Source organism: Salmo salar, chromosome 04 (genome assembly GCF_965601325.2).
Source record: "Salmo salar chromosome 04, fSalSal1, whole genome shotgun sequence".
Lineage (NCBI taxonomy): Eukaryota > Metazoa > Chordata > Actinopteri > Salmoniformes > Salmonidae > Salmo > Salmo salar.
The window spans coordinates 62,616,387-62,628,629 of NC_138294.1; the positions used below are offsets into that span (position 1 = coordinate 62,616,387).

The 12,243-nt window shown below is 44.1% G+C and overlaps 1 protein-coding gene across 5 annotated transcripts in view; it reads left to right on the forward strand.

Annotated features, from left to right (window-relative positions):
* The window catches only part of LOC106603510 (cytospin-B), a 185,683-nt gene that overhangs the window by 30,993 nt on the left and 142,447 nt on the right, over positions 1 to 12,243 (forward strand). Inside the window, exon 1 of one of the 5 annotated variants that reach the window (XM_014197288.3) lies at positions 11,606 to 11,889. The exons of 2 other annotated variants lie outside the window; for them this stretch is intronic. The gene's annotated coding sequence lies outside the window, so the exon portion shown is untranslated. Of the gene's footprint in view, positions 1 to 11,605; positions 11,890 to 12,243 lie in introns of those variants that run through there. 2 more of the 5 variants (XM_045717131.2, XM_082974607.1) reach the window with 2 other exon arrangements.

Sequence of the window (12,243 nt, forward strand, 5' to 3'; positions counted from 1 at the left end):
CACCAGATTTGCCAGATGTTACCACACTCTTCCACCAAAGCTCCTGCAAGTTCCCGGAAATTTCTGGGGGGAATGCCCCTAGCCCTCACCCTCCGATCCAACAGGTCCCAGACGTGCTCAGTGGGATTGAGATCCGGGCTCTTCGCTGGCCATGGCAAAACACTGACATTCCTTTCTTGCAGGAAATCACGCACAGAACGAGCATTATGGCTGGTGGCATTGTCATGCTGGAGGGTCATGTCAGGATGAGCCTGCAGGAAGGGTACCACATGAGGGAGGAGGATGTCTTCCCTGTAACGCATAGCATTGAGATTGCCTGCAATGACAACAAGCTCAGTCCGATGATGCTGTGACACACCACCCCAGACCATGGCGGACCCTCGAAATCGATCCCGCTCCAGAGTACAGGCCTCAGTGTAATGCTCATTCCTTTGATGATAACGAAAATCCTACCATCACCCCTGGTGAGACAAAACCGTGACTTGTCAGTGAAGAGCACTTTTTTGCCAGTCCTGTCTTGTCCAGCGACGGTGGGTTTGTGCCCATAGGCAACGTTGTTGCCGGTGATGTCAGGTGAGGACCTGCCTTAAAACAGGCCGACAAGCCCTCAGTCCAGCCTCTCTCAGCCTATTGTGGACAGTCTGATGTACCGATCCTGTGCAGGTGTTGTTAAATGTGGTCTGCCACTGCGAGGACGATCAGCTGTTCGTCCTGTCTCCCTGTAGCACTGTCTTAGGCGTCTCACAGTATGGACATTGCAATTTATTGCCCTGGCCACATGAGCAGGGACCCTGGGCATCTTTCTTTTGGTGTTTTTCAGGGTCAGTAGAAAGGCCTCTTTAGTGTCCTAAGTTTTCATAACTGTGACTTTAATTGCCTACCGTCTGTAAGCTGTTAGTGTCTTAACGATCGTTCCACAGGTGCATGTTCATTAATTGTTTATGGTTCATTGAACAAGCATGGGAAACAGTGTTTAAACCCTTTACAATGAAGATCTGGGAAGTTATTTGGATTTTTATGAATTATCTTTGAAAGACAGGGTCCTGAAAACGGGACGTTTCTTTTTTTGCTGAGTTTATTATGTAAGAACAATGGTGCAACACAAATACAAATAATATTATTTTTTGACAATGCACTTTCTCCCACGTTGGATAGTAGTCGCTGTCCGCTGTTCTGAAATAATCAGTGTGCTGTTGAATTGCCGCCTTTTCCTAGACAATGTTGCTATGTGCGATAGTAGAAAAGTAAACCAGCATATTGGTATTGAGAACAATGCGGTGGAGGCAGCAGCGGAGTTAGGTGACGAGAAAACAGACAGAGGAAACTCCAACTTAATTATGTCTATAATCAATAGCCTAACTGTTAAATGTGCCTGGCTTTATAAATCATCCATATGCAGTTCCTTGCAAGGTATTCACCCCCTTGGCATTTTTCCTATTTTGTTGCCTTGCAACCTGGAATTAAAATAGATTTTTGGGGGCGTTGTATCATTTGATTTACACAACATGCCTACCACTTTGAATATGCAAAATATGTTTTATTGTTAAACAAACAAGAAATAAGACAAACTGAACTTGAGCGTACATAACTATTCACCCCCCCCCCCAAAGTCAATACAATGTAGAGCCACCTTTTACGATATGTCTCTATAAGCTTGGCACATCTATCCACTAGGATTTTTGCCCATTCTTCAAAGCAAAACTGTTCCAGCTCCTTCAAGTTGGATGGGTTCCTGCTGGTGTACAGCAATCTTTACGTCATACCACAGATTCTCAATTGGATTGAGATCTGGGCTTTGACTAGGCCATTCCAAGACATTTAAATGTTTCCCCTTAAACCACTCAAGTTTTGCTTTAGCAGTATGCCTAGGGTCATTGTCCTCCTGGAAGGTGAACCTCCGTCCCAGTCTCAAATCTCTGGAAGACTGAAACAGGTTTCCCTCAAGAATTTCCCTGTCTTTAGCGCCATCCGTCATTCCTTCAATTCTGACCAGTTTCCCAGTCCCTACCGATGAAAAACATCCCCACAGCATGATACTGCCACCACCATGCTTCACTGTGGGGATGATGTTCTCAGGGTGATGAGAGGTGTTGGGGTTGTGCCAGACATAGCGTTTTCCATGGACAAAAAGCTCAATTTTAGTCTCATCTGACCAGAGTACCTTCTTCCATATGTTTGGGGAGTCTTCCACATGCCTTTTGGTGAACACCAAACGTGTTTGCTTATTTTTTCCTTTAAGCAATGGCTTTTTTCTGGCCACTCTTCCGTAAAGCCCAGCTCTGTGGAGTGTACGGCTTAAAGTGGTCCTATGGACAGATACTCCAGATATCTCCCTGCTTTGCAGCTCTCTTTGTTGCCTCACTGATTAATGCCCTCCTTGCCTGGTCTGTGTGTTTTGGTGGGTGGCCCTCTCTTGGCAGGTTTGTTGTGGTGCCATATTCTTTCCATTTTTCAATAATGGATTTAATGGTGCTCCATGGGATGTTCAAAGTTTCAGATATTGTTTTATAACCCAACCGTGATCTGTACTTCTCCACAACTTTGTCCCTGACCTGTTTGGAGAGCTCCTTGATCTTCATGGTGCCACTTGCTTGGTGGTGCCCCTTGCTTAGTGGTGTTGCAGACTCTGGGGCCTTTCAAAACAGGTGTATATATACTGAGCTCATGTGACACTTAGATTGCACACATGTGGACTTTATTTAATTAATTATGTGACTTCTGAAGATAATTGGTTGCACCAGATCATATTTAGGGGCTTCATAGCCTTCATACATATGCACGCACCAGTTTTCAGTTTTTTTTAAATAAGTTATTTATTTCATTTCACTTCACCAATTTGGACTATTTTGTGTATGTCCATTACATGAAATCCAAATAAAAATGAATTTAAAATTACAGGTTGTAATGCAACAAAATAGGAAAAACGCCAAGGGGATGAATACTTTTGCAAGGCACTGTATATCTACAGAAATAAGACTGATCCTGCTTCTGTTGCCTGTTTGAGTATTTGTTTAATAGCCTACTGATTCCATGAGTACCAAGCCTCACACAACTACATGTCAAGTAAACAATTTTAAAAATGTGGCTGTTTTTAATTTTGTTTGCTGTAATAAAGGATTTACACTTTTTTTCGTTAGACCAGCCTCTGGTATTATTTATAATTGATTTAGTGTTGTTTACAATGTTCTAAATTATCAGAAAAATTATTTATAATAATAACTTATTTTTCCTTGAACTCCTTCTTATTGTTACTATTATTATGATCGTTATTATATGTCATTATCATTAGTAGGTTTAGTATAGTCAATCAAATGTATTTATCAAGCCCTTTTTACAGCAGCCGTAGTCACAAAGTGCTGTACAGAAACCCAGCCTAAAACCCCAAACAGCAAGCAATGCAGATGTAGAAGCACAGTGGCTCGGAAAACATCCTAAAAGGCCAGAACCTAGGAAGAAACCTAGAGAGGAACCAGGCCCTGAGGGGTGGCCAGTCCTCTTCTGGCTGGGCCGGGTGGAGATTATAATAGAACATGGCCAAGATGTTCAAACGTTCATAGATGACCAGCAGGGTCAGATAATAATCACAGCGGTTGTAGAGGGTGCAACAGGTCAGCACCTCAGGAGTAAATGTCAGTTTGCTTTTCATAGCCGATCATTCAGAGTTAGAGACAGCAGGTGTGGTAGAGAGCGAGTCCAAAACAGCAGGTCCGGGACAAGGTCCAGTGAACAGGTCAGGGTTCCATAGCTGCAGGCAGAACAGTTGAAACTGGAGCAGTAGCATGACCAGGTGGACTGGGGACAGCAAGGAGTCATCGGGCCAAGTAGTCCTGAGGCATGGTCCTAGGGCTCAGGTCCTCCGAGAGAAAGAGAAAATTAGAGGGAGCATACTTAGCCTTGTACAACAGCGTTGTATAACCACCATCGAGCTGTAGGCCTAAGAGTGCATCCAGTTTAGTCTTACTACCGTAACTTACTTAGGCTTATATTTCAATACTTAAATAGGCTACTGTATCAATCAATCATTTATTTGTTCATGTCATCACACAGCATACTGTAATGAATACTCAGGAAGAAAAAGGTGTAGATTCATGCGCAGAGCACGGCAGATGTTTATTAAGCCTTCGCAGAAGGCAGGAATCATGGTCACAGGTAGGCAGTCAAAAACAAACAATACCCCACAACCATACAAACAGAAAGAATTGAACTAAATAGGGAGCTGATGAGACCAGGTGAGAAACGAACACAGGTGAAATCAATGAAAAAAAATGAAAGGCAGGGCTTCGTTCCAGAACACAAAGACTGGACGGGCGGGGGGGAAGCAGAGGCAGCCGCCTACCTCGGGGTCGAGGTCCAGCAGGCTGGTTCAACGAGGTCGTCGACTGACCCGACGTTCTGCGTCGAGGCTGATGTCCAGTGGGTCTGTTCGGGGGTCGATCCTGAGGTCGGGGAGCGGGACGATCCAGACGGTTATGGTGAAATGCCTGAATAATCTCTGGGTCGAGGATGTCTTGATCGGGGACCCAGGACCGGTCTTCAGGCCCATAACCTTCCCAGTCCACTAGGTAGTGGATGCAACCTGGAATCAAGGATGGCCCTTATGGCGTAGGCAGGTTCCCCTCCAACGTCCAACTGTGGGGGCGCACTGCGGGTAGAGACTGGAGGATGAAGAGGACTGTAGGTGACCGGTTTTAACAGAGACACATGGAAGGACGAGGAGATTTTATACTGATGGGGTAACTGGAGGCGGTACGTGACAGGGTTGATGCGATGGGTTATCTTGAAGGCACCAATGAAGCGAGGACAGAACTTTTTGCAGGGGAGGCGGAGCCGGATGTCTCTGGTAGAGAGCCACACACTCTGTCCGGGGTGAAAGAGTGGCGTAGGTCGGCGGCGTCTGTCGGCAAAGTGTTTCTTGGTATTAGAGGCGTCCTGCAGATGCCGGTGAGCGGTCTCCCATACCCGCTCACTACGCCGAAACCAGTCGACGACAGCTGGGACAGTACCAGGCTCTGCCTCCCAGGGAAACATGGGGGGTTGGTAACCAAGGACACACTGAAATGGAGTAAGGCGGAGTTATGAGTGCAAGAGTGAGTTCTGAGCGTATTCGGCCCAGGCTATATACCGACTCCAGTCGTGTGGAGAGGCAGAACATTGTTGGCGGAGGTACTTCCCTATTTCTTGGTTCAGGCGTTCCATCTGCCCGTTGGTCTGGGGGCAACCCCCAGTCGGTCACAGAACGCTCGCCACACCCGTGAGACAAACTGGGGCCCGCGGTCAGAGACAATGTCCTCCGGAGTCCCATACAGATGGAACACCTGCTGGAACATACACTCCGCCAATTCTATGGCGTTAGGTAGATGAAGAACCAGATTACACATTTTTTAAAACCTATCTACTATGACAAGGATGGTGGTGTTACCAGAGGATTCAGGAAGGTCTGTGATGAAGTCAACAGCTATGTGGGGCCAGGGTCTGTGAGGGATTGGCAAAGGTTGAAGCTTCCCGGAAGGGAGATGACGAGGGCTTTTGGTTTGAGAGCAGACTGTACAGGAGTGTAAGTAATCCCTTACATCAGAAGTCAGTGAGGACCACCAGAACTTCTGGGCTTCTGGGAAGTTCGGTGGTTCGTGTAATGCCCGGATGTCCTGACCCCAAGGACGTGTGACACCATTGCATCAGTTGGGGTCTAACAGCTGCTGGTATGTAACTCTTCCCAGCTGGTGAACCGTCATATTTTCCAGGCATGGGTATGAACGAAGGAGGGCTATGGGTTATGATACCTGGCATCGGAGGAGTAGGGATAGGCTGGCGGAGAAGATGACAAGTTTCCTCTATAAGCTCCTCTTTCTGGGTTAGGCGCCGCTGTAGCTCCGCTGAATCCATTCTGTTTTTAGGTGAGGTATTTTGTAATGAATACTCAGGGAGAAAAAGGTGTTGATTCACACGCAGAGCGCGGCATATGTTTATTAAGCCTTCGCAGAAGGCAGGAATCGTGGTCACAGGCAGGCAATGGTCAAACAGAAAGACAGGGCTACATTCCAGAACACAAAGAAACAGGGCTACGTTCAAGAACACAAAGAAAAAGAACACAAGGTTGACTAAGAAAAGAAAAGCAGAACCTTACACATACGACTCATACATGATTAGAAATGCAATCAAGCATTTTAGTTTTAAAATGAAATGAAGCCACCATTGAATAATTTGCATAACAATAAACAGACCTAAACCGTTCCATTTCAGAAATTGAATTCACTAATGAAAGTGACTGTTTTTAGTCTTTGCTGTAATAAAGGCTTTACAAAAACATTACATACTCTGGTATGCTTATCATTTATTTTGTTTTGTTTAAATTGTTCCAAATGGTCAGAAAAATTATATTATATTCTAACAGCACCTGTTTGGCAGACATAATATGCACGCAGAGCTTGCTCCTTACCTTATTGTTCTTGATCTCCAGTATTTTCCACAACTAGTACCAAATTTATTCCACACATCTGACTTCCCCTTTACCTCCTGAGCAACCAGTAAACATTCCCCCATAACAATGCATCCATTTTGCTGTCAGGTGTTACGGTGTTTGTTATAACCAATTTATTGATGTGATTTAGGATATCCTATTGGTCACATGCATGAGATGCATAGAATACGGAATGTTTTTCCTAAATAAATTAGGGATTTCGGTAACATAACTTTTCAGTCAAAAATTGCTGTAATTATGTTGCAGCTTCAGCAACATGGACACCACGATACACACTGTTGATGTTATGTGGTGGTCGCTGCAGCAGGGAGGAGATAGAGACAGCGGGTGCTAGTCACCCAGTCACTCACTGTCTTTTTTTAACACAGCGCAGGCCCGGCACAATCAAATCAATTGCGGTCAGACTCCCTCTAGTCATTTGTGTGTCTTAATTATTTCCTCAAACAGTTTGCTTAAAGCATCAGACAAGCTCAGTGCATATAGTTGATTTGATTAAAATACATAGAATGTGTCTATATATGGAAAAATGTATGTTTTAGAATTTCAACCAATCGATTGGTCGAAAGACCAGACGACTCTTGGTCGACCAAGATTTTCTTTAGTCAGGGACAGTCCTAACATGAAGGCAGAGTAAAGTGACTAGGCGTCAGGTTAGATAATAATAAGAGTCAAATAAAGAACAGAGTAGCAGCATATGATAAGTGTAAAAGTGTGTGAGTATATGTGTGTGTGCGTGTGTGGTGTCGGTATGCGTATGTGTTTGTGTGGTGTCGGTATGCGTGGGTGTGTGCGTATGTAGTGTCTGTGTAGTTTGTATATATTGTGTATATACACAGTGAGCTCCAAAAGTATTGGGACAGTGACACATTTTTGGTTGTTTTGGCTCTGTACTTTAGCACTTTAGATTTGAAATGATACAATGAGTACGTTTACATGCACACTAATAATTCGATATTAAACTAATTATGGCAGTAGGCAGATTATGCAATAAATAGAGTAAGGTGTTTACACGACTATCTTAATATGGCGTTAAAACACCTGCTTTTCTGAGCAATATTTCAAATTATTAGGACATGTAAATGCATTCCAGCAGTGTATTTGATCTGCGCATGTGCTAGCACCAGTTAAGCGAGCCTCCCTCTTTAGCTCAAGTGAAGTGAGTTCGGAGCAACTGAATGTATGTGTCTTAGAAGTAGTTTTCACGTGCAAACTATAAACTTTATGTCCAAACTGCTGTCCAAATATGTCCAAATATGCTTCCCAAAAATAACATGTTCGCTGTGATAGAAAGTTTATTTTGATTGGCGGTTTTCTGCATTTATCAGAGTGCTATCAGGTAGCCTGATTTCAGATGTGTCCATGTAAACAGGATTACTAGGGGAATCGTAATTGAATTATTATAGTAATCGGACTATCCACAATAATCACATTTTTGTGTGCATGTAACCCTACTCAGTGACTATGAGGATAAAGTGCAGACTGTCAGCTTTAATTTGAGGGTATTTTCATCCATAACCATTTCGAAATTAGAGCAGTTTTTGTACATAGTCCCACCATTTCAGGGGGCCAAAAGTATCTAGACAAGTTCACTTATATATGTATTAAAGTAGTCAAAGGTTTAGTATTTGGTCCCATATTCCTAGCACACGATGATTACATCAAGCTTGTGACTACAAACTTCTTGGATGCATTTGCTGTTTGTTTTGGTTGTGTTTCAGATTATTTTGTGCACAATAGAATTGTGAATAATGATGAGTGAGAAAGTTACGGACGCACAAACATCATACCCCCCAAAAATGCTAATCTCCTCTGTTATTGAGGTAGTGAGAGGTTAGCATGTCTTGGGGTATGATATTTGTGCGTCTGTAACATTATTCATGATTCATTCAGGACTAGCCTGTCCGTAATCATGGTAGCATCCACATGAATATAGCGGTATTTAAACACATATTATATTCTTATTTACAATAAAAGTGACTCCAAAATGCCATAATACATTATTTACCATTAATTTCTATTGAGCACAAAATAATCAGAAACCCAATGAAAACAAACAGCAAATACATTCAACAAGTTTGTAGAGTCACAAGCTTGATGTAATCATGGTGTGCTAGGAATATGGGACCAAATACTAAACCTTTGACTACTTTAATACACATAAGTGAATTTGTCCCAATACTTTTGGTCCCCTAAAATGTGGGGGGACGATGTACAAAAAGTGCTGTAGTTTCTTAACAGTTCACCTGATATGGATGAAAAAAGAATGTCAAATCCAAAGTGCTGGAGTACAGAGACATTTTTTAAAATTATTGTCAGCTCACTGTATTGGAGCTCACTGTATAGTATTGTGAGTGTGCATAGAGTCAGTGCAAGATAGGGTCTGTGCAGATAGTCCGGGTAACCATTGAATTAGCTATTTAGCAGTCTTATGGCCATTTAGCTGTCTTTTTTTAATATATATTTTTGTTAACTAGGCAAGTCAGTTAAGAACAGATTCTTATTTACAATGACAGCCTACACCGACCAAACCCGGACGACGCCTGGCCAATTGTGCGCCGCCCTATGGGACTCCAATCACAGCCGGTTGTGATCCTGCCAGGAATCAAACCAGGGTGTCTGTAGTGACGCCTCAAGCACTGAGATGCAGTGCCTTAGACGGCTGCGCCGCTTGGGAGCCCCGAGTCTTATGGCTTGGGGGTAGAAGCCTGTTGGTTCGAGAGTCGATGCTCCTGTACTTTTTGACAGACGGTAGCAGAGTGAACAGTCTATGGCTTGGGTGACTGGAGTCTTTGACCATTTTCAGGCCTTTCTCTGACACCGCCTGATATAGAGGTCGTGGATGCCAGGGAGCTCGGCACCAATGATGTACTCGACTGTCCACACCACCCTCTGTAGCGCTTTGTGGTTGAGGGCGGTGCATTTGCCATATCAAGCGGTAATGCAGCCAGTCAAGATGCTCTCGATGGTGCAGCTGTAGAACTTTTTGAGGATCTTTTCCGCCTCCTGAGGTGGAAGAGGTGTTGTCGTGCCCTCTTCACGACTGTGTGGGTGTGTTTGGACCATGTTAAGTCCTTAGTGATGTGGACGCCAACTTGAATCTCTCGATCCGCTTCACTGCAGCCCTGTCAGGGTAAATGCTCTCCCCTCTTTCTCCTGTAGTCCACGATCAGCTCCTTGGTCTTACTGACGTTGAGAGAGAGGTTGTTATCCTGGCACCGTACTGCTAAGTCTCTGACCTCCTCCTTGTAGGCTGTCTCATCGCCGTTGGTGATCAGGCCTACCACTGTCGTGTCGTCAGCAAACTTGATGATGGTGTTGGAGTTGTGCATGGCCACGCAGTCGTGGGTGAACAGGGAGAGCATCTTTCCCTATGGTCATTGTTATTGTCAGACTCGTGGCCTCACTAATGACTACTGTAAATCAGTAGTAAATCCATAGTGGTTTCCCGATGACACGGATTACCAATGTGACTTGTGAGTCAGTTGTCTACTTGGTAAAAATCTCAATATTGTATGACAGTGGTTCCCAACTCCAGTCCTCGAGGACCCCCAACAGCACACATTTCTGTTGTAGCCCAGGACAAAAAACATCTGATTCTACTTATTGAGGGCCTGATGATTAGTTGCCAAGTTGAATCAGGTGTGCTTCACACACAACAGGCACAACATGGTAGCAGCACAAACATGGTACAAACATTGTTAGGCACATACAACAGCACGGAGGGGAAAAGGTACAGACAACATTACATCACACGAAGCAGACACAAGTGGCAGTATGAGTGTCCATGATTGAGCCTTTCAATGTAGAGATGGAGACAAAACTGTACAGTTTGAGTGTTTTTTGCAGCTTGTTCCAGTCGCTAGCTGCAGCAAACGGAAAAGTGGAGACCTTTTACAGAATGTGACTGGCAGAACGGGTGTTGTATGTTTAGCTTTTAAAACAAAATCTGGGGAGGGGCTGAGTATAAGACTGTATCAGATGCACATAAATGGATGAGAGAGCTTCCTACTACCGGCTTAATACGGCTCTAAATCTGAATGTGTGTTTCTGTGTGTGGTGTCAAACAGGATGTGGGGCCTCTAAACTGCTCTGCTCTCTTAAAAAATTCTCAGTCATTAGCCAGCCTTTAAAACAACCTTTTGTGTGGTATTGTACAGTGCTGTACAGGGGTGTGGTCAGGGTTTCCTATTTTACCACTCACCAAAAACTTGAGCTTTTCGCATCACAACCCAGTGCAGCAATATTCTCCAGCTAATTATTACCCACATTTTCTATGGCCTTGGCATGTCGTAGGTTGACAGTTTCAAATTTGAACAGTTGGAAAATGTGTAAAATGCGGGCCCCACCACAAATGTTCAACCCTCAGCCCTCCCTCTTCTCTACTGAAGCTAGAGCTATTTTCCTATGAGACAAAGATGAGCTTTGTCAGTGTTAGCGTAGTGTTTGGACTTCACTTCAACACAGCCAGGACATTTGGAAGTGAGAAATGTTGTCCACCAAAAGGCATCTGCCGCTTTTGATTTAGAAAATAGTGGTATAGTCAAGGACATGAATAAAAGAAGCACACATCTTACTGAAGTGGCTCAACACAGACTCAGTTCTCTAAAGTGATATAACCGTACAATGGGGGGGGGGGGTTGTGTCCTCTACAATCTCTCCTACACATGATCTAAGCCTAAGGTTGCCGGAATTAAATGACAAGCTACAGTGTCATGAGGGGAGGGAACCAAAGCACAGGACTCAGAGAAAGCAATGAGACATGCCGTAATCAATTTCAAAAATAATTTGTGACAAAATGCTGAATATTAAAGTTAGCAAATATCTTATATGATCATGTGAAATAAAATAACATCTGTCTCCTCTCCTCTCCCACCGTCTGTACCTCAGCTTGGAAAAATAGTCAAAGTAGGGAGGGAGACTTCCTCGTGGCTAGACCATCTCTGTGTGTGTGTGTGTGTGTGTGTGTGTGTGTGTGTGTGTGTGTGTGTGTGTGTGTGTGTGTGTGTGTGTGTGTGTGTGTGTGTGTGTGTGTGTGTGTGTGTGTGTGTGTGTGTGTGTGTGTGTGTGAGAGAGAGGGAGGGAGGGAGGGAGGCAGAGCCACACATAGCCAGCACAGGGGCAGGCAGGCAGGCTGCTTCCGTGTCTTGATCCGTGTGTGTGGAGACAGCTACAGCAGCTGAACTGCTCTTGGCCCTGCTACTCTTTCTCAGTGCCTCTCTGAACCAGAGGTCGGGCTGTCGCATTGCTCTCTAGTCGCAGTGCTTTGTGTGTAGTCTGTCCAGCTCAACTCTGGCTGAAGTCAGTGCCTCTATAGTGGGAGGTACTGTTTACAGGGCAGGGTCAGCTTCTGGGAAGGAGTCATCAAAACACTTTGTGAGTGAGGCTGCTCAAGACCAGTGCGTTTTGTTTCTGTGAGTACACTTCTTCTCTCCCTCTGCCTAGCCCTAGCCTAAGTGTTACTGTTTTGAGCAATGTTGTAGAGATTTTACAGGGGCATGGGAAACTCAGAGCATTGGAGGCTTTGAACAGGAAACTTTGAAGTCATTTGAGGCTTGAGAAAAGTTGTAGGAAACCGTTGAATTTCAAAATGTATGTTTTTATGACCATATCCGTAAATCTGTTACAGAACAAATATCCATAGATCTTTTAACATTCTACCAGTACAAAAATGTATCTGAAGTCACTGCTATAACACTAATGTTGTTTGTCATAGTTCTCCAGCAGTTCCTCTCCTTTGGACTAGGTTATTTAAAGACTACATTATT